The 19720-nt window shown below is 44.2% G+C and overlaps 1 protein-coding gene across 2 annotated transcripts in view; it reads left to right on the top strand.

Annotated features, from left to right (window-relative positions):
* Window positions 1-5129: 5129 nt before the first annotated feature.
* The window catches only part of map3k3 (mitogen-activated protein kinase kinase kinase 3), a 162844-nt gene continuing 148253 nt past the window's right edge, over window positions 5130-19720 (top strand). For both annotated transcript variants that reach the window (XM_068013134.1, XM_068013133.1), the window contains exon 1: window positions 5130-5452. The gene's annotated coding sequence lies outside the window, so the exon portion shown is untranslated. The remainder of the gene's footprint in view (window positions 5453-19720) is intronic.

Genomic DNA, 19720 nt, shown 5'->3' with positions numbered 1-19720 from the left:
TTTCTTAAATAAGGGAGAGGCAGAGAGCTTTATAGAAGGAATTCCAGAGCTAAGGCCAAGGCAGTTGAAAGCACAGCCAGCAATGGTGGGCAAAGGAAACTGGGGATGCAGGAGAGGCAGAATTGGAGGAGCAGAGATATCTTGGAGCGTCATACAGCTAAAGGAGGTAACAAAGATAGGAAGGGGGTGAGGTCATGGAAGGAACAGGTCTTGGAGGGATTTGAATACTTGTAAAATCGAGGCATTGCCAGACCAGGAGCCAATGTTGGTCAGTAAGCACAGGGGCGATGGGTGAATGCAAGTTAGAATAGCGGCAGCAGAGTTTTGAATCACATTTATGGAGGGTGGAAAATGGGAGGCCGGTGAGGAGAGCATTGGAATAGTCAAGTCTAGAGATAACAAAGCCATGGATGCGGGTGTCAGCAGCAGATGAGCTGAAGCAGGATTGGAGGCAGATGACTTTACAGAAGTAAAAGTAGGCAGTCTTGGTGATAGAATGGATATGTCGCCAGAAACTCATCTCAGGGTCAAATAGGACACTAATGTTGCAAACAGTGTAATTCAGCTTCAGACAATTGCCAGGGAGAGGGATGAACTTAGTGGCTAGGGAACAGTGTTTGTGGAGAGAACCACAGACAAAGTCTTCAGTGTTTCCAATATTTAGCTGGAGGAAATGGCTGCTCACCTGGTACTGGCTGCTGGACAAGCAGCATGGCAAATCAGAGGCAGTGAAGGGGTCAGGAGAGGTGGTTTTGAGGTAGAGCTTGGTATCGTCAGTGCACATGTGGAACTTGACATTGTTTGTGGAAGATGTCACAGAGGGCCAGCATGTAAATGAGATATAGAAACAAAAGCAAACAAAGCACCAGGATTCATTTCTAGAGCATTAGAACTTGTCCAGATTCTTGGTTAAACCACACATGGAGTATTGTGCATAGTTCCAGTTACCATAACTATAAAAAGGGTGTAGGGGATCTGGAGAAGGTACAAAAAGGATTTACAAACATGACACCAAAGCTGAAGGATTAAACTATCAGGAAAGATTGAACAGGCAAAGGCTCTTTTCTTTAGGGGGCAGCGATCTCTCTCCATTGTGGGTAAGAACCTGGTCATCGGGTGCGAGGCGCTCACGTTGTTGCTGTACGTGGCGCAGGTCTGGCCCATACCCCACTCATGCGCTGTGGTGGTCACCCGAGCCATTTTCCGCTTCATCTGGGGATCCAAAATGGACCGGGTCCTGAGGGACACGATGTTCAAACCTCTGGATAAGGGCGGGAGAAATGTACCCAACGTCGCCCTCAGCCTGATGACCACCTTCGTGTGCAGCTGCATCAAGCTGTGTGTAGATCCCCAGTACGCAAATTCCAAGTGTCACTACGTGCTGAGGTTCTATCTGTCCCCGGTGTTGCGAAGGATGGGCCTGGTCACATTGCCGCGGAACGCTCCATCCAGTTGGACCGTGCCATACCACCTATCCTTCGTGGAACAGTTTCTGCGGAAAAACACCTTTGACCACCGATCCATCAGGCAGTGGTCTGCACGGAATGTTCTCAAGGCCCTACGGGAAAAGGAGAGGATGGATCCTGTCGGATGGTTCCCCGAGCAGACCGCCAAAGTCATTTGGCAGAATGCTTCATCACCAGAACTTTCAAACAAGCACCAAGATGTAGCTTGGCTGGTGGTGAGAAGAGCCCTCCCCATCAGATCCTTCCTGCACGCCCGAAGTCTCACCCCCTCCGCACAATGCCCTCGCGGTGGCTGTGGTGGGGAAGAGACGGTTGCCCAACTCCTTCTGGAATGTGACTTTGCAAAGCAGGTGTGGAAAGAGATGCAGTGGTTTTTGTCGAGGTTCATCCCAAGCAGCTTTGTAACACAGGAGTCTGTGCTCTATGGGCTGTTCCCAGGGACGCACACTGAGATAAGCATCAACTGCTGCTGGAGGACTATCAATTCGGTGAAAGACGCCCTTTGGTCTGCCCAAAACTTGCTGGTCTTCCAGCGCAAAGAGTTGTACACGATCGAATGTTGCAGACTGGCACATTCCAAGGTCCAGGACTACGTGCTGAGGGACGCACTAAAGCTTGGGGCAGCCGCAGCAAAGGCTCAATGGGGAAAGACCACTGTGTAAGGTTTCCCCACCAAGATGAACTGAGGGGCTGGATCCATGGGAAACCCCTCGAACTATATCCGGAAAATTTTGTGTGCTGTAAAATGTAAAAATGTATATGGCATGACAAATGAAATGGAAGGGTTGTGAGGCAACTCACGATTGTATTGAAGGAAACTGATCACCTTTGCACTGTTTGTATTTTTTGACTTGGTGCTGTTTGAAACTGTTTGGTAATGTATTTTTTACAGATTTTTATGAATAAAGTATATTTTGGAAATAGAAAAACAGGCTCTTTTCTTTAGAAAAGATTTGGCTGAAGAATGACTTGATAGACATCTTTAATTACGAAAGGGTTTGATAGTTATTCAGTCATGGGATGCGGGCATTGCTGGCAAAGTGAAGTTGGTGGTGAGCCACCTTCTTGACAACAGAGAGGCTTGCTTGGCCATTTCAGTGGGCAGTTAAAAGTCAACACATTTCTGTGGATCTGGAATTACATAAATTAAGCCAGACTGGGAGTAGAATTCCTTCCCTGAAGGACATTGGTGGACCAGATGGGTTTTATGCCAATCTGGTCATTTCATCGTCACCATTACTAATACTAGCTTATTTTCTTAAATTCCAGTTTTACTTAACTAACTGAATTTAAATTTCCATATCTCCAAAACATTAATCTACGCCTCTAGATTACTAGCTGTGTAACATAACTACTATGTTACTGTGGGAGAATTCAAAGTAACACCATAAATATAAAATAATCACTACATAAATTCAATACGGAATTCGAGAAACTTTTTTAACCAGAGAGGGGTGAGAATGTGGAACTTGCTAGCATATGGAGTAGTTGAGGTGAATAGCATATATCTATTTAAGGGGAAGCTAGATAAATTCATGAGGGAGAAAGAAATAGAGTGGAACGAGATAGATTAAGAGGGGTAGCAGGAAGCTCTGTGGAGTATAAACTGCAGTTGGCTGGAATGGTCTCTTTCTGTGTTATACACTCTATGTAACTGGGAAATCTCCTACCCTGCCCATTCTATACGACTGGGCACTCTCCCCTCCCCAACACACTCTACAGCCCCTTCCACACAATCCACCTCACACTCAATCCCGACACCCTCTCCAACTCATACCCCACCCCCTCCCGTCCACACGTTCCACACCTTACATTCTCCCCCTCTCCACCCCACACTCTACCCCCTCACGCTCCCCACCTTCCTGCCTACATCCTCCCCCTCACCCACATCCCTCCCCCCACACTCTCCCCTCTTGCTCCTTCCCATTACAGCCTTGCTCCCACTCTGTCACACCATTGCCCCTCCCCCATCTTCCCTGTTCCCCCTTACATCCTTCCCCCTTTACACCCTTCCCCTCATACCTTTCCCCTCAGACCCTTTTTAAGCCTCTTCAATGTTAAATCATGAATTTACTCAGCAAACTCAAAGAAGGCCTAGACTGCACGATGAGGCTGCTTGGCGCCTGCTCTGTCACACCCAACACCATTATCAGCAATCCCTCGTGTCAAGCATGATTCTTCCTTGTGGATGGCTGGAGATGGTGGAAGTGAGATGTCAGTGTTGGCTGTGGGTTCACAGATAGCTTATGAGCCTTGCAGGCTCTCCCACAGTGGGTACATTGGTTGTTGGCCGGTAGAAGTGGTGGCAGGCTTGAGCTGATAAGTGGCAAGTAACATTCATGCCACAAAAGTGCCAGGCAATGATCATCTCCAACAAGAGAGAATCTAACCATCTCCCCTTGACATTCAATGGCATTACCATCGCTGAAACCCCCACTATCAATATCCTGGGGGCTACCATTGACCAGAAACTGAACTGGAGAAGCCATATAAATACCATGGCTACAAGGGCAGGTCAGAGGCTAGGATTCCTGTGGCGAGTAACTCACCTCCTGACTCCTCAAAGCCTGTCCACCATCTACTGTGCAAAAGTCAGGAGTGTGATGGAATACTCTCCACTTGCCTGGATGGGTGCAGCTCCAACAACACTCAAGAAGCTCGACACCATCCAGGACAAAACAGCCCGCTTGATTGGAACCCCCATCCACAAACATTCACTCCCTCCACCACCGACGCACAGTGGCAGCAGTGATTACCATCTACAAGATGCACTGCAACAACGCACCAAGGCTCCTTTGACAGCACCTTCCAAACCCGTGACCTCTACCAACTAGAAGGACAAGGGCAGCAAATACATGGGAACATCACCACCTGTATGTTCCCCTCCAAGTCACACACCATCCTGACTTGGAACTATATCGCCGTTCCTTGACCGTCGCTGGGGCAAAATCCTGGAACTCACTGTGGGTGTACCTACCTCACATGGACTGCAGCAGTTCAAGAAGGCAGCTCACCACCACCTTCTCAAGGGCAATTCGGGATGGGCAATAAATGCTGGCCTGGCCAGCGACACCCACACCCCATGAATGAATAAAAAAAGATTGTCAGCTCAAGCAGCTGCTCTCTCTCTTTCCATCTCTCTGGTTCTCTTTCAGTGACTGCTCTTGTTGACTGGAAGGTCTTGACACTTTTTTGATGATAAGTTGCCATTTTGATTGCGATTGGGCATCTGCTTTCCATGTGTTGATGTCAATAGAGCAGACCTTCAATTGAGGCTTTGAGATTGTCTTTGAAACGTTTGCTTTGGCTCCCTGGCTTAGCTGAGGAGAGCACCTGTTTGGGCAGTCACAACTTGAAGTTTCTAACCACATTTTGCTTTTATTTTATTCTAACCACATGTCCCGTCCATCTCAGCTGATGTAAGATTATCATGGCTTCTATACTTGGAATATCTGTATCTTGGAGGACGAACAAGTTTATTTTTCTGTCATCTGACGCCAACTGTTCCCGCGCCGCGCATGCGCCCACAACCAGGGAACCCGTCATGCGCATGCGCCCTCCGAGGACGAGTCAGCGCGTGCAGCAGGGCAGAGCTGCGTCCTGCGCAAGCGCACCAGCGAATGCTGCCGGCCGCTGGCGCAGATCGTTTGCGCGTGCGCGGTGTGACGCTGAGCGGTTTGGCGGCTCTGAGCTTAGAGCTGTTGGTCCGGAAGAGTGCTGTCGCCGTGCGGCCCAGTGCAGCCTGTCCGCGCACATCTGGGGGCTGGGGCCCCTCCGACTTGGAGCCGCCATGGAGACGGTGGGAGCTGCGCAGCGTCGGGGCTAAATCCTGCAGGAAGAGAGTGAGGGGCGCGGGCCCAGTGCTCCGGGACAAACCGGAGCCTGGAGCAGGCAGAAGGCGGCCCACGGCAGGGGACTGAGGCAGGCCGAAGTGTACCGGGATATATCAAAACCGGGAACAAACTGACCACCATACACAAATGCAGGTATACTGAGATGATGCACAATATAGCGGGATATGTTAATGCTGCTTTATTGAGCTGGTGCCGAATATTCTGGGACTTGCTAATACATATGTATAATTCTGGGTTTTCCCATTATATGTAGGTTGAACTGATGCAGAGTTGATGGGATCATAATACAATTTGCAGAGTTGGTGTAGAATATGCTGGGATATATAAATTTAGCTACACCAAGCAAAATATATTGGGATATGCAAATGCAAGTATGCTGAATTTTTGCAGAATATCTAAGTATAAGCATAAAATATACTGGGATGTACAAGAGCTGGTATTTAGAATTGGTGCAGAATATCCTGGGTTACACTTCTATACACTGACAGCTATCATCAAATGCACTGTGATATACTAATCCATATACACAGTGCCTGCACAAAGTATACTGCATGTATATTAATGCAATGTACAGAATACATGGGGATATATTAATGCATTTATGGAGAGGTTGCACAGAATGTATTAGTATATAGTATACTGAATATACTGAGATGTACTAATGAAGATATCCAGAGCTGATGTTAAATACAATGGGATATACTAATACTGATGCAGAAATTTGAGAGTTTAATGCAGGTTTAGTGAGCTGGCACGTTATGTTGTTAAACTGAAGCAGATAAGGCACAAATGCCTACATGTAATTATGGAGTTATATAAAGCTGTTGCAAGTACTGGTGCAGACTATAGCAATGCAAGTATATGGGATTTTGCATATTATAGTAATATTTAAAAAAAACTGGACCAGTGCAGAATATGCCAGGAAATACTAAATTAGCTAGGAAGAACCATCATACAATGAGATATAACTGTGCAGGATACAGAACTGATACACCAGGATATGCTGAGAGAACTAAATACAACTGTATCAGATTTTGGCTTTGAATGGTAATACAGGTGTCGCAAAGGGTGCAGAATATACTTAGATATTTTAATGTGATATGGAGATAATGTACTATATATATATATATATATATATATATATATATAATATATTGGACAGTATGTTTAATTGCAGATTTACAGAGCTGAGCAGAATATGTTGAGATATAATAATGCATACAAAGCATTATGTAGGATATTCCAAGACATTATCAATGCACATATGCAAAACCATGGCAGAGTTGACAGTTTGGAATATATAAGCATAAGTTAAAAAAAGGCAGGAAAAGGCCAGCTGATTTATGCAACATGTGCATGCACCATCAGTCCACTCTCTACCTCAGTCATGCAATCTCCTGGGAAAGGAAAAAGATAAATCAAGCTATTCTGATGCAACTTTACAGAAGCAGTGCAGAATTTTCCAAATTATATAAAGTATTGAGTTAGTGTAGGATATGCTAAAGTATCCAGAAATGCTGTATAATATACAAAGATATTCAGTGTGGGTATACAAAGCAGGCATGGAATATGGTGGTATGTCCTGATGCAGCTATCCAGAGTTAGTGCAGAATTAGATAGGATGTAATGACGGTAGTGCTGAATATACTGGGATGTTTCAGAGTCAGTGCAGAAGTAGAAAACATAAATTAATCTAGGAATACAGTGCTGGTGCAGAAGGGTGAATTGATGTACTAAGATATGTATGTGGAAAGTAGAGTCATTCTCTTAAATAGGTGAGGTAACAGCACAACACTACTATGGGAGGGGGAGGTCTGATGATCCCTTCTGTTAAAGCGTATCCTCTTTTGGTTAGTGATTCCGGCAGGAAGTAGAAAATGGTTATGGGGAGGGTCTGTGGTCTGCAAGCACTTGGGATGTAGTTGGGTAGGATAGCAGAATCGGGAATGTATGTAACCACTAGAGTGGGAAGGAAAGGTGGTATAGCTTTGGATAACTTAAGGCTGAAGGCTTGGAAGAGGTAAAGTTTGAGATTTGAGAAGGTCTGGTGTTGGATAGTATTTGGGAGAGAGAACGCACAGTGGTGAGGAGGTTTTTAAGTATTTGATATATTATTGATTGCTGAGTTGTCTGCAAGAACTGAAGGGGAGGGTGAAGAGTGAGGAAGTGTTGGAAAGGAGAGGATTGTGCCTGAGAGGAGGAGGAGAGCACCAGTCATAACAGCAGTTAGAATTTGGAATTGTGAGCAGCTAAGGGCGAAGAGGGGAGACATGCTTTTAGAAGTGTGCAGAATCTGTAAACAGCTGGGAGCAGCCAGGGGCTGAGAGACAGTGACGTGACAAGAAGGAGTGATATGGAAGGGAAATGTATTCATATTGAGCAACAGAGTGGAGAGATAGCAGGGCTGAAAAGATGCACAGAGACAGAAAATGAAGTGGAGGGTGAGAAAAATCAGGGTATTTCACGAGAGCCAGGCTGGGGTAATGGATTCTGTGTGTGCTGAGAATATCGGCTGTGATCTGCCAGTCACAGTTGTCATTTCCCATTTGAATTTGTTTTTCCACAGTCCGTCGACTTGCAGGTTCCTTCTGTGCCATTTTGCCCACCAGCCAATAGAGCAGAGGTAGGGAGTGAGACCATCCTCATCCTTACTCAGATTGGCCAGTGGCAAATCCAGGAATAATCTGAGAATGCCATTCTCTCTCACCCCCTTCCTAATTATTTGAAGCTCAACTGAGGGAAGAGGCCCAAAATTCCTCTTTTAATGAACTTGGAAAATTACTGTTTCTCCCTGTACTTTAAAACAGTGTTAATGAAATTGGCGGAATGTGATTGCATAAGGTTAGCTGCGGAGAAAAACACATTCTTCAGTTTTATTTTGAGGAATTTCAGGGTCCTGGTTGGGAGTTGTGTTGGCTTCTTCCTGGCTTCCCTTTCAGTAGCCTTGTGGCCCATGCTGTGTGTACTGAGATTATTTCAATGGAACGCTTTATCTAATAATTTTCGTAGGTTTAAAAATACTTTATCCCATGTGTTATTCATGCAAGTATATTAGGAAAACATGTAGTTAATTAACTGGCACAGAGTTTGGATGTAGAAGGATATATCCCTGGAAATGAAAAACTGGAGTGTCTAATCAAGGAGGTTTGTTGGCTTATATGCAGAATGATAGATTCTTTGGAGTTAGTTACTGGCTGAATTTTAAGTGAGGGTTTAGGTTGTTGAGTTAACTGATCTCAGCCAGGACAATGATGCTGTCATCTGAGATAGGGAAGGGAAGAAACAGCCAGGATTCCAGCTTTTGATTATCGTTCGGCAAGCCCTGCTTTGAAGTGTGTGTGCACGTCAGGTAAGAACTCAGCTATGATGACCCCATTGCAGCTTTTAAGGGAGGAGTGTGTAAATATTTATTTAAAGCAGAAAATGATACAGGACTATGGAGAGAGAGCTGAGCCATAAAATTATTTGGATTCTTCTAGCAAAGAGGTGACAGAGAAGATGGGTTGAACAGCCTCCTTTGGTGGTAGTGCTGCACCTGACCACACTGGACCCAGTGAACTCTTTGCTGTCTTGGGAAGGGGGACCAGATCTTTGACATTCAAATATGTAGTAAATCTTCCAGGTTCATCTAGGCTAGTATCACAAATACCTCTGAAGCTGCTTTTATACTGTTGCTGTTGTTTTAGTTCATACTGCAGATGACCAGCGTTTGTGAGCCGGCTCCAGTGTTTCTATTGTTAAATCCATCTCTGCAATTCTGGTGACGGACTTGTAGACCCATGAACAACTGGGCCTATGGCTTTGTAGTTGGGATAAGGAAATTTTTAAGTCAATTAAATGCCAGCAGCTGGCTCGTGGACATTGACGTCTCAAAATCCAAACTAAACTGTTGCTGTGTAAATGTGACACTGATGCTAAATTCACCAAGGACAGGTGTGCTGTGTGGTAGTTGTCAGACTTTTATTTAAATTGTTAGAGTCTTGGAAAAGACTGATTAAGGTTTCAGGTGTGACCCTTTCATCAGAACTGGAAGATATGAGCACTTTATAAGACTGAACAAAACAAGAGTGAGTAGGAGCAAGCAGCAACAACTTGCATTTATATAGCACCCCAAATGTAGTAAAAGCATCCAAAAGCTTCACAGGAGCATTGTCAAACAATAACTAACACTTCGGCACATAGAGAGAGATAGAGAGATACAGAACTGAAACAGGCCCTTTGGCCCACCAAGTCTGTGCCGACCATCAACCACCCATTGATACTAACCAACATTAATCCCATATTCCCTACCGCATTCTTCGAAACTCTAGAGAATTCAGGCCCAGTTTCCTCAATATCTCCTCATAAGACAATCCTACCATCCCAGGGATAAGTCTGGTGAACCTCTCTTGCACTCGCTTTATGGTAAGTATATCCTTCCTTAGATGAGAAGACTAAAACTGTACACAATACCCCAGGTGTGGTCTCACCAAGGCTCTATACAATTGCAGCGAGACTTCTTTACTCCTGTACACAAAGCACCTTGCGATGAAGGCCAACATACCATTTGCCATCCTAATTGTCTGCTGCACCTGCATGCTAGCTTTTAGTGACACTTCCAAGTCCCTTTGGACATTAACACTGCCCAACCTCTCACTGTTTAAGAAATACTCTGTCTTTCGTTTTTTTTTTCTACCGAAGTGGATAACTTCTCACTTATTCATGTTCTATTCCATCTGCCATGTTCTTGCCCATTCACTTAGCCTGTCCAGATTCCCTTGAAGTCTCCTGCATCCTCCTCACAATTTACATTCCCACCTAGTTTTGTGTCATCAGCAAATTTGGAAATATTACATTTGGTCCCCATATCCAAATCATTTATATGGATTGTGAACAGCTGTGGCCCCACCACTGATCCTTGCGGTACCCCACTAGAAACAGCCTGCCATCCTGAGAATGACTCGTTTATTCCAACTCTCTGTTTTCTGTCTGTTAACCAATTCTCAGTCCATACCAGTATTTTATCCCCAATTCTATGTGCTCTAACCTCCTGTGTGGAACCTTATCAAAAGCCTTCTGAAAATCCAAATACACCACATCCACTGGTTCTCCTTTATCTATGTTGCAAGTAACATCCTCAAAAAAAACTCCAACAGGTTTGTCAAACATGATTTCCCTTTCATAAATCCATGTTGACTCTGCCCAATCATATATTTTTTTAAAGTGTCTAGTTATCACATCCTTTATAACAGATTCTAACATTTTCCCGACTACTGATGTCAAAGTACCAGGTCTGTAGTTCTCCATTTTCTCTCTCGCTCCATTGTTAAATAGTGGGGTAATATTTGCTACTTTCCGGTCTGCAAGAACCCTTTCCAGAATCTATAGAATTTTGAAAGATAACCACCAATGCATCCACGATCCCTATAGCCACCTCCGAAGCTCATCTGGTCCAGGTGATTTATCATACATACAAATATACAAATTAGGAGCAGACGTAGGCCATTCGGCCCCTTGAGTCTGCTCCGCCATTCAATAAGATCATGGCTGATGTGTTTGTGTCTTGAATTGCACCCTCCCAACTACCCCCGATAACCGTTGATTCTCTTGCCTAACAAGAATTTATTAACTTCCGCCTTAAAAATATTCAGTGACCGCCCCCGCTCCATCACCTTCTGAGGCAGCGAGTTCCAAAGTCGCACAACGCTCTGAGAGAAAAAATTTCCCCTCATCTCTGTCCTAAAAGGACGACTCCTAATTTTAAAACAGTGCCCGGTGCCCCCTAGTTCTGACCTCACCCACAAAAGAAAACATCATTTCCACATCCACCTTGTCAAGACCATTCAGGATCTTGTATACTTCAATCAAGTCTCCCCTCACTCTTCTAAATTCCAGTGAAAACAAGCCCAGTCTGTCAAACCTTTCCTCATAAGACAACCCACTCATACCAGGTATCAATCCAGTAAACCACCTCTGAACCGCCTCCAATACATTTATATCTTTCCTTAAATAAGGAGACCAAAACTGCACACAGTATTCGAGATGTGGTCTCACCAATGCCCTGTATAACTGAGGCATAACATCCTTACTTTTATTTTTAATTCCTCTCGTAATAAAGGATAGCATTCCATTAGCCTTCTTTATTACTTGCTGTACCTGCATACTAACCTTTACTTATGCACTACAACAACTAGATCCCTCTGCATCTTGGAATTCTGCAGTCATTCTCCATTGAAGTAATACTGTACTTTTTTATTCCTCCTGCCAAAGTGAACAACTTCACATTTTCCCACGATGTATGAGATATTAGGGCAGATGACCGGAAACTTAAACAGAAGTAGGTTTTAAGGAATGTCTTGGAGGAGGAGAGAGGCAGAGAGGTTTAGAGAGGAAATTCCAGAGCTTGAGGCCTCGGCAGTTGAAGGCACGGTCACCATTGGTGCAGAAGAGGCTAGCGTTTAAGGAGCAGAGAGCGAAGGGGACATAGGTGGAAGATTAAATGGAAGAGATTTCAATCAGAGACAGCAGAAATCTTTTTAATCAACGGTGTGAGGTGCGAAATGCACCATTAGTGATAGAAGCAGAGACCATACCACGAGTTAAGAATCAGTTGGATGGGTTGAAGGAGAGGGGGAGCAGAACAGGGACATGGGGTGACTATGGACAACAAACACCAAGAAAGAAAGACAGACTTGCATTTATATAGCAGCTTTAATGATCACAACACTAAAGGCCTGCTCAAGTGACAAAAAAAGCCCGAGCCGAGCCCGACCCAACCACCGCAATGTTCCCTTTACATACCTTCCGACTCCCAATCTGCCGGAAGCTGCAGCATGAGCGTGATGACGTCATAGAGACGCTCACTATGCAAACTCAGTTTTCCTGCTTGACATCCCGGACTCGCAGCTCAGGTGAGTTTTTAACTTTTAACACTTACTTTGTTGTGTGTCCCCGACCTGGACCTGGCCCGACCCGGAAGAACGGCCCAACCCGACACGTCAGGTCCCGTCGGGTTCGGGTTGGGTAGCAAGCCTTTACACAGCACGTCCCAAAGTGCTTTACAGCAAATGAAGTACTTTTGAACTATTGTCATTGTTGTAGGAGACGTTGCAGCCAAGTTGTGCACAGCAAGCTCCCACAAACAGCAGTGTGATAATGACCACAGATAATCTGGTTTTTTTTGATTGAGGGATAAATATTGGCCAGGACACTGGGGATAACTCCCCTGCTGCCATTCAAAATGATGCCATGGGTTCTTTTACATCCACCTGAAAGGGGCCTCAGTTTAACGTCGTCTCCGACATTGCAGCATTCCCTCAGTATTGCACTGGGGTGTCAGCTTTAATTTATGTGCTCAAGTCCTGGAATGGGTCTTGAATCCACAACCTTCTCACTCGGGTGAGTGTGCTACCAACTGAGCCGCAGCTGATCATGTGGGCTGCTTGGGTCACTAACCTATTTCCATGTTGCAGTTTCTATGTACTTGTGTAGCTTCTATGATAGGCATTAGCATTCTTGATATGACTTCTATTGGCTGTTCTGCCCACATTCTAACTTGCACCAAGACTCATTCATCCATCGCCCTGTGCTTGCCGATCCGCTGGCCTGGAAATGCATCAGTTTAAATATTCTTATCCTTTTTCTCAAATTCCTCCATGGCCTTTCCCCTCTCTATCTCTGTAACCTCCTGCTGCCCTACTTCCCCCAGATGTCTGTGCCCCTCCAACTCTGGCCTCTTGCTCATTCCTGATTTTCATTGCTCTACCATTGATACCCTTGCCTTCAGTTGTCTAGATTTGTAATTCCCCCACTAAACCCCTCTCCCTCTACCTCTCTCTCCTCCTTTAAAACACTCTTAAAACTTACCTTTGACCATGATTTTGATCACCTGTCTTAATATCTTGTATGGTTAGTTAGCAAATAATTGTTTTTATAATACTCCTATGAAGCAACTAGGGACCTTTTACTACATTTAAGTGTGATATAAATCCAAGTTATTGTTGCAGTTTACCCCCACAATGGCAACCTCTCTCCTCCCCAGCTGCTACCAGATCCGTTGTGCATCTCCATCCCATTTCTCCAAAAGTTGTAAAATAACTAAGTTCTGAAATTGCTAAAGTCATTGTTTAGAACAGGAGTGTGCAAAGTGCACAGAAGAAATATTAAATGCAGTCCTTCAAGCTTACAATGAACTTAGCTGGAACAATGCAGCAGGTCAAAGACCTGGACTTGGACGTTGGAGTGGGAGGGCTAATTGATACAGTAAGTAACATCAGGAAGGTCATATTTACAGACAGAACTGAGGTGTTGCAATCATGCAGTCTGCGTTTGAGGAAGGATCTCCATGTTCAAACAAAAATATACGTTGTAACTTGATCAGTTATGTATATGACTGGCGACTTATTTTTGCGTGTGGCTGACTGTTACTAAAATCCAGGAAGCTCAGGCTAATGTTCACGGGTATGTAATAAGTTCGAACTGTTCATCAAGTTGAGTTGAGCCAAGTAAAGTTGGTTGAAATCTGCCAATAGATGAATTCGGCCAGTTTCATTTCTGTAGTTTGCAAGACTACATTAAGGAAACAGTACCTCATGTATAACAGTTAATTATAAAATAATAGCTTAGCACATCGATTGTGACCATTTACTGTTTTCCTTTCAAGGAGTTGTTAAGTATATCTAAGGTAAATGTATGTATTAAATTACTGGTGTATACTCAGTTGTTTATCTTTAAAATACATTTGATGGTTAAGGACTGGGGCAAGGTCTGGTGTGGTGTTCAAAATGTGAAAGAGGTTCTTTGGAGGTAAGGGTTTGATTCAGTAGCTGAAGTAATTTGCAGAATGGTTTTCTGAGCAATATTAAAAATTTATCCAGAGATCAGGCCATTAAAGATGCTCTCACTGTACTTAATAGAGTAATGTAAAATACAGAAATCAGAATATCTAGAGTAGAAGGGGTCGAAAAGGCACGGGTATTTAGAATTCCAGCTTCACCTGTTTCCCTTTCCCTGTGCTGATTTGTGGCCTAGCTTGCTGTGTTCTCCTATTTCAGGGATCCATTATGCTGTGCTAAGTTTTCTAGTGCTTCTTCATGACAAATCAATAGCAGTGTTTCTAACTTCCAGTTATAGCCCTGTGACCCTGTTTGAAAATGTATCTAGGCTGTATTGAAGATTAAGACTGAAGTGCAATAAGTAATGTATTTTGGAAAGGGACGTGGGGTTTGTACGTGTTGTACAGTAAAAGTACGTTTTGGGCTCCTGTAAATTGTCAGATCAGTTAGAACGGAGCAGTAGAAGGAGGCAGGGAACTAGGGCCAGTTGAACATGTCATCTGGGCGTCAAAGCCAGGCTAAATATAGGAGCAGGAATAGGCCATTCAGCCCATCGAGCCTGCTCCGCCATTCAGTGTGATCATAGCTGATCATCCACTTCAATGCCTTTTTCCCACACTATCCCTCGATCCCTTTGTCATTGGTATTTAGAAATCTGTCAATCTATGCTTTAAAGATATTCAATGGACTGAGCTTCCACAGCCCTCTGGGGTAGAGAATTTCAAAGATTCATAACCCTGTGAGTAAAGAAATATTTCCTCATCTCGGTCCTAAGTGGCTTCACCCTTATTTTGAAATTGTCCCCTGGTTCTGGACTCCCCAACCAGGGGAAACATCTTAGCTGCATCTACCCTGTCTATCCCTTTCAGCATTTTGTAGGTTTCAATGAGATTGCACCTCATTCTTCGAAACTCTAGAAAATGCAGGCCCAGTTTCCCCAATCTCTCTTCATCGGACAGTCCCGCCATCCCAGGAACAAGTCTGGTGAACCTTCGTTGCACTCCATCTATGACAATAATATCCTTCCTAAGGTAAGGGGACCAAAACTGCACACAGTACTCCAGGTGTGGTTTAACCAAGATTCTGTACAATTGAAGCAAGACTTCACTACTCATATACTCAAATTCTCTTTGCAATAAAGACTAACATACCATTGGCCTTTCTGAATTGCTTGCTGCACCTGCATTTTAGCTTTCAGTGACTTATTGATGAGGACACCCAGGTCCCTTTGTACATCTGCACTTTCTGATCTCTTACCATTTAAGACATGGGCGGCACAGTGGCTAGCACCGTCAGCCTTACAGCTCCAGCAACCTGGGTTCGGTTCTGGGTACTGCCTGTGTGGAGTTTGCAAGTTCTCCCTGTGACCGCGTGGGTTTCCTCCGGGTGCTCCGGTTTCCTCCCACATGCCAAAGACTTGTGGGTTGATAGATAAATTGGCCATTGTAAAAGATTGTCCCCAGTGTAGGTAAGTGGTAGGAGAATTGGGGGAAGGTGGGGATGTGAGAGGGAAAAATGGGATTAATACAGGATTAGTATAAATGGGTGGTTGATGGTCGGCATGGACTCGGTGGGCCGAAGGGCCTGTTTCGGTGCTGTATCTCTCTATGACTCTAAATACTCTGCACATCTGTTCTTCCGATCAAAGTGGATAACCTCACATTAAACTTGAAAACACTGAAGCCCTGTTACCTTTATAAAGATGGCAAACCTGACTGAAGACACTAGTATGAAAATACAAAGCTCAATTTTACCTTCAATACATGCCTGATGCAAAATGTACAGCAATTTACCAACCTGCAAAGTCCTCCTTTCATAAAAGAAGTTTTGGAATTGTATTTTGCTCTACATGTCTCTTTTTGTAAATCTGCTTGTACTTCCTCGTAGTGAGGGAAGCCTGAAACCCACTCATCCTTGGGCCAAATGCTCATCGACTAGCAGAAGTATTTAAGGTATGTGGTTCATATCCAATCAGGAACTGACCGGGCAGTTGCTTTCAGATGGGTTGAGGGAGGCTACAGGTCCATGACTTGACCCAGGTGGTTAATGCAGCTGATGCCCAATGTGCTGGCTGCCATCTGATGTTGGTATTACTAGAATCAACCATCTTGGACTTCAGAATTCCTGACAATTGCGACTGTTCCAAGAATACCAGCAGGCAGAGGAGGGATGTTCTGAGCCAAGATCAAGTTAACACAATAGCTAGGCAAGGCAGAGGATACAGAGGAAGCAACACTTGGTTGAGCCTTCTGCCTGCAAGTGTTGGAGACTTGTGTATCTGGCTATGCACTGGACGTGACAACTTTGTTATGGGCATGCCAAGGGGAAGCAAAATCTAGAGAAAAGGAAGAGTTGTATTTTTATAGTGCCTTTCGCGGCCTCAGGACATCCTAAAGCGTTTTACAGCCAATGAAGTACTTTTGTAGCCACTGTCGTAATGTACGAGAGTTTATCTTTTACCCTGTTTTCCCCCCAAGTAATTTTTAAAAAAGACTACATATTTTGCAAGCCTTTTTGAAAACATCAGAAGTTCACCTCCAAGGGGTCGTCACCAGATTGGCTATGTTGCTTTGTGCTTTGCATGATGCGTTTTCCAAAGTGACTCCTTTGACTTTGATCGTGAGGTTGCAACGTCACCCTGGCTGGAGAACTGATCTGGAGTCCTCTTGGCCCTGGGAAAACCTGCCACAGGCAGAGCACTGTGCATCCTCAGCTAATAATTAGCCTCTGGAAGTCTGGATCAACTTTCAGACTAGCCTGAAGTTATGACCCTCATTGTAGTCAATGATTAGATATGAGCCTTTTGTCATATAAGTCTTGTAATCAAGTGCACAAAATATATTTACTTTAGATTTGGTGGCACTTTCTTGGAAAGAAAAGGCCTGTCTCCTGTTATATTCTGTACAGTCCCACCTATAATTTAACTCTGGCCTTTCATTATAGGAGTTGTCTAGGAAGTTACAAATTTATTGGCGTTTCTGGCTGTGAAATAAATTCCAGGTCTGTCAGTTAACAGATTTCTTATTAAAAGTGTTGTTACAATCAGGTGAGGAGGGGTCACAAGGCTCCCCTCTTGTCCTCCCTCTTAATTGACCATAACAGGATTTATTCCTTTTTTAACCAGTGGATGTGCCTACTACTTCAGCGTGTGTTTTACTTTTGTTGTGATTGTAAAAGAACCAACCGGACAGGTTTTCTTGAGTTTAAACAAGAGGTGAGGGTTTATTATACTTAAAAAATCTAAACCCGATCTAAATAAAAATAATAAAATCACAGCTACACTTTCACAGACCCCCCCCCCCCCCACCCCGACCCCGAGAATCTCTCTCTCAAATAGATTACAGAGTAATGAGAAATAGATTTGTGTTGGATTAGAGTCCAGAACAAATATATAAAAAAATACATTTTGTGGTCTGGTAGCTTTAGTAGTCTTCTGGTTGAATTTGTGGTCCTGAAGTTCTGCTTTGACAGTTGTCCTTGGAGACAATTGAGCAGAGGGCTTCCTTCTCGGTGTCTTTGCCTTGGATCTAGCAGCTGGCAGCTAGGCTTCGCGTGCCCCATCAGGACTTCTGGAGAGAGAGACAGCCCTTCTGCCTTCTGCACAGATTGAGTCACTGGATTGTCTTCTTGTCCAAGGGAAACTCCCCGCTTTCACAGCGATGGGCAGACGGTCACATGACTGTATATTCTCTGGTACCTTCTAATGAGATTCAAGTTTAGGAATTTCCATCTCTCAAGCCTCATGGTGCCAATGTTTCCCCCAGGAGGGGTTCAATGTTAATGTCCCTGGATAGCTTTGAATGTCTTGCTAATGAAAGCAATCTCAGGTAGTTCAACTAATTGGGCAGCCATTGTTTTGGGTACTGGCTAATCAGACATGTGTCTCCACTTTGCCTTGGAATGTGCAAGGTTTTCAACTGCAAATAGTGTCGGCCATTTTTTAGCTGTGGCAAAGTCTTTGTAAAAGTTGTCTGTAATATGCCAGCTTTCCTTTTTTTAAGTTTAATGTAAGTTTCCAACTGATGAATTAAAAATCCTTATTTGGCATGGCATGTTTTCTTGACAGGAGTGCTTCAGAACATCACACTTAGTGTTGTGCAATCCATGGTCACAAATCTTTCGTCACCCATTCCAATATTGTCCCTTCCTCTCTCGGAGGCTCTGATTCTTGCTAGGTTGCCAGTTACTTTCTGGTATCTCACCTAAATTACTGTTTTGTGTGTGTAAGCTCCGAGTGTGAATGTCAGCACATTATTTTACCAAGGGTTCCGTCGCAAGTCAAACCAGATACAGAATGAGCAACCTACAGCCTTAAGTCTCATAATGACAAGTTGCAAAACTGGTTTCAATAAATCTGGTCATATGGGAGCTCGCATCAGAAAAAAAAAGACCATGGAATCTTTTGGATTGTTTTGAAAACCCAATTTACATAGAAAATAGGAGCAGGAGTAGGCCATTCGGCCCTTCGAGATTGCTCCGCCATTCATTATGATCATGGCTGATCATCCAACTCAGTAACCTATTCCCGCTTTCCTCCCCATATCCTTTGATCCCTTTAGACCCAAGAGCTATATCTAACTCCTTCTTGAAAACATACAATGTTTTGGCCTCAACTGCTTTCTGTGGTAGTGAATTCCATAGGCTCATCACTCTCTGGGTGAAGAAATTTCTCCTCATCTGAGTCCTGAATGGTTTACCCCATATCCTTAGACTATGACCCCTGGTTCTGGACTCCCTCACCTTCGAAAACATCTTTCCTGCATCTACCCTGTCAAGTCCTGTTAGAATTTTATAGGTTTCTATGAGATCCCCCCTCACTCTTCTGAACTCCAGCGAATATAAGCCCAGCTGACTCGATGTCTCCTCATACGTCAGACCCGCCATCCCAGGAATCAGTCTGGTAAACCTTCGCTGCACTCCGTCTATAGTAAGAATATCCTTCTTCAGATAAGGAGACCAAAACTGTGCACAATATTCTAGGTGTGGTCTCACCAAGGCCCTGTAGAATTGCAGGAAGACATCCCTGCTCCTAAACTCGAAATCTCTCGCTATGAAGGCCAACATACCATTTGCCTTTTTTATCGCCTGTTGCACCTGCATGCTTACCTTCAGCGACTGGTGCACGAGAACACCCAGGTCTCGCTGCATATTCCCCTCAGTTTCTAGCCTTTCAGATAATAGCTTGCCTTCCTGTTTTTGCTACCAAAGTGGATAACCTCACATTTATCCACATACTGCATCTGCCATGCATTAGCCCACTCGCTTAACTTGTCCAAATCACCCTGAAGCCTCTCTGCATCCTCCTCACAACTCACCCTCCCACCCAGTTTTGTGTCATCTGCAAATTTGGAAATATTACATTTGGTTCCCTCATCTAAATCACTAATATATATTGTGAATAGCTTGGGTCCTAGCACTGATCCCTACGGTACCCTACTAGTCACTGCCTGCCATTCGGAAAAAGACCCGTTTATCCCTATTCTTTGTTTCCTGTCCGCCAACCAATTTTCTGTCCATCGCAATGCACTACCCCCAATCCCATGTGCTTTAATTTTACACGCGAATCTCTTATGCGGACCTTTGTTGA

This window comes from Heterodontus francisci, chromosome 33 (genome assembly GCF_036365525.1).
Source record: "Heterodontus francisci isolate sHetFra1 chromosome 33, sHetFra1.hap1, whole genome shotgun sequence".
Lineage (NCBI taxonomy): Eukaryota > Metazoa > Chordata > Chondrichthyes > Heterodontiformes > Heterodontidae > Heterodontus > Heterodontus francisci.
This window is presented reverse-complemented; position numbering and strand designations above follow the sequence as displayed.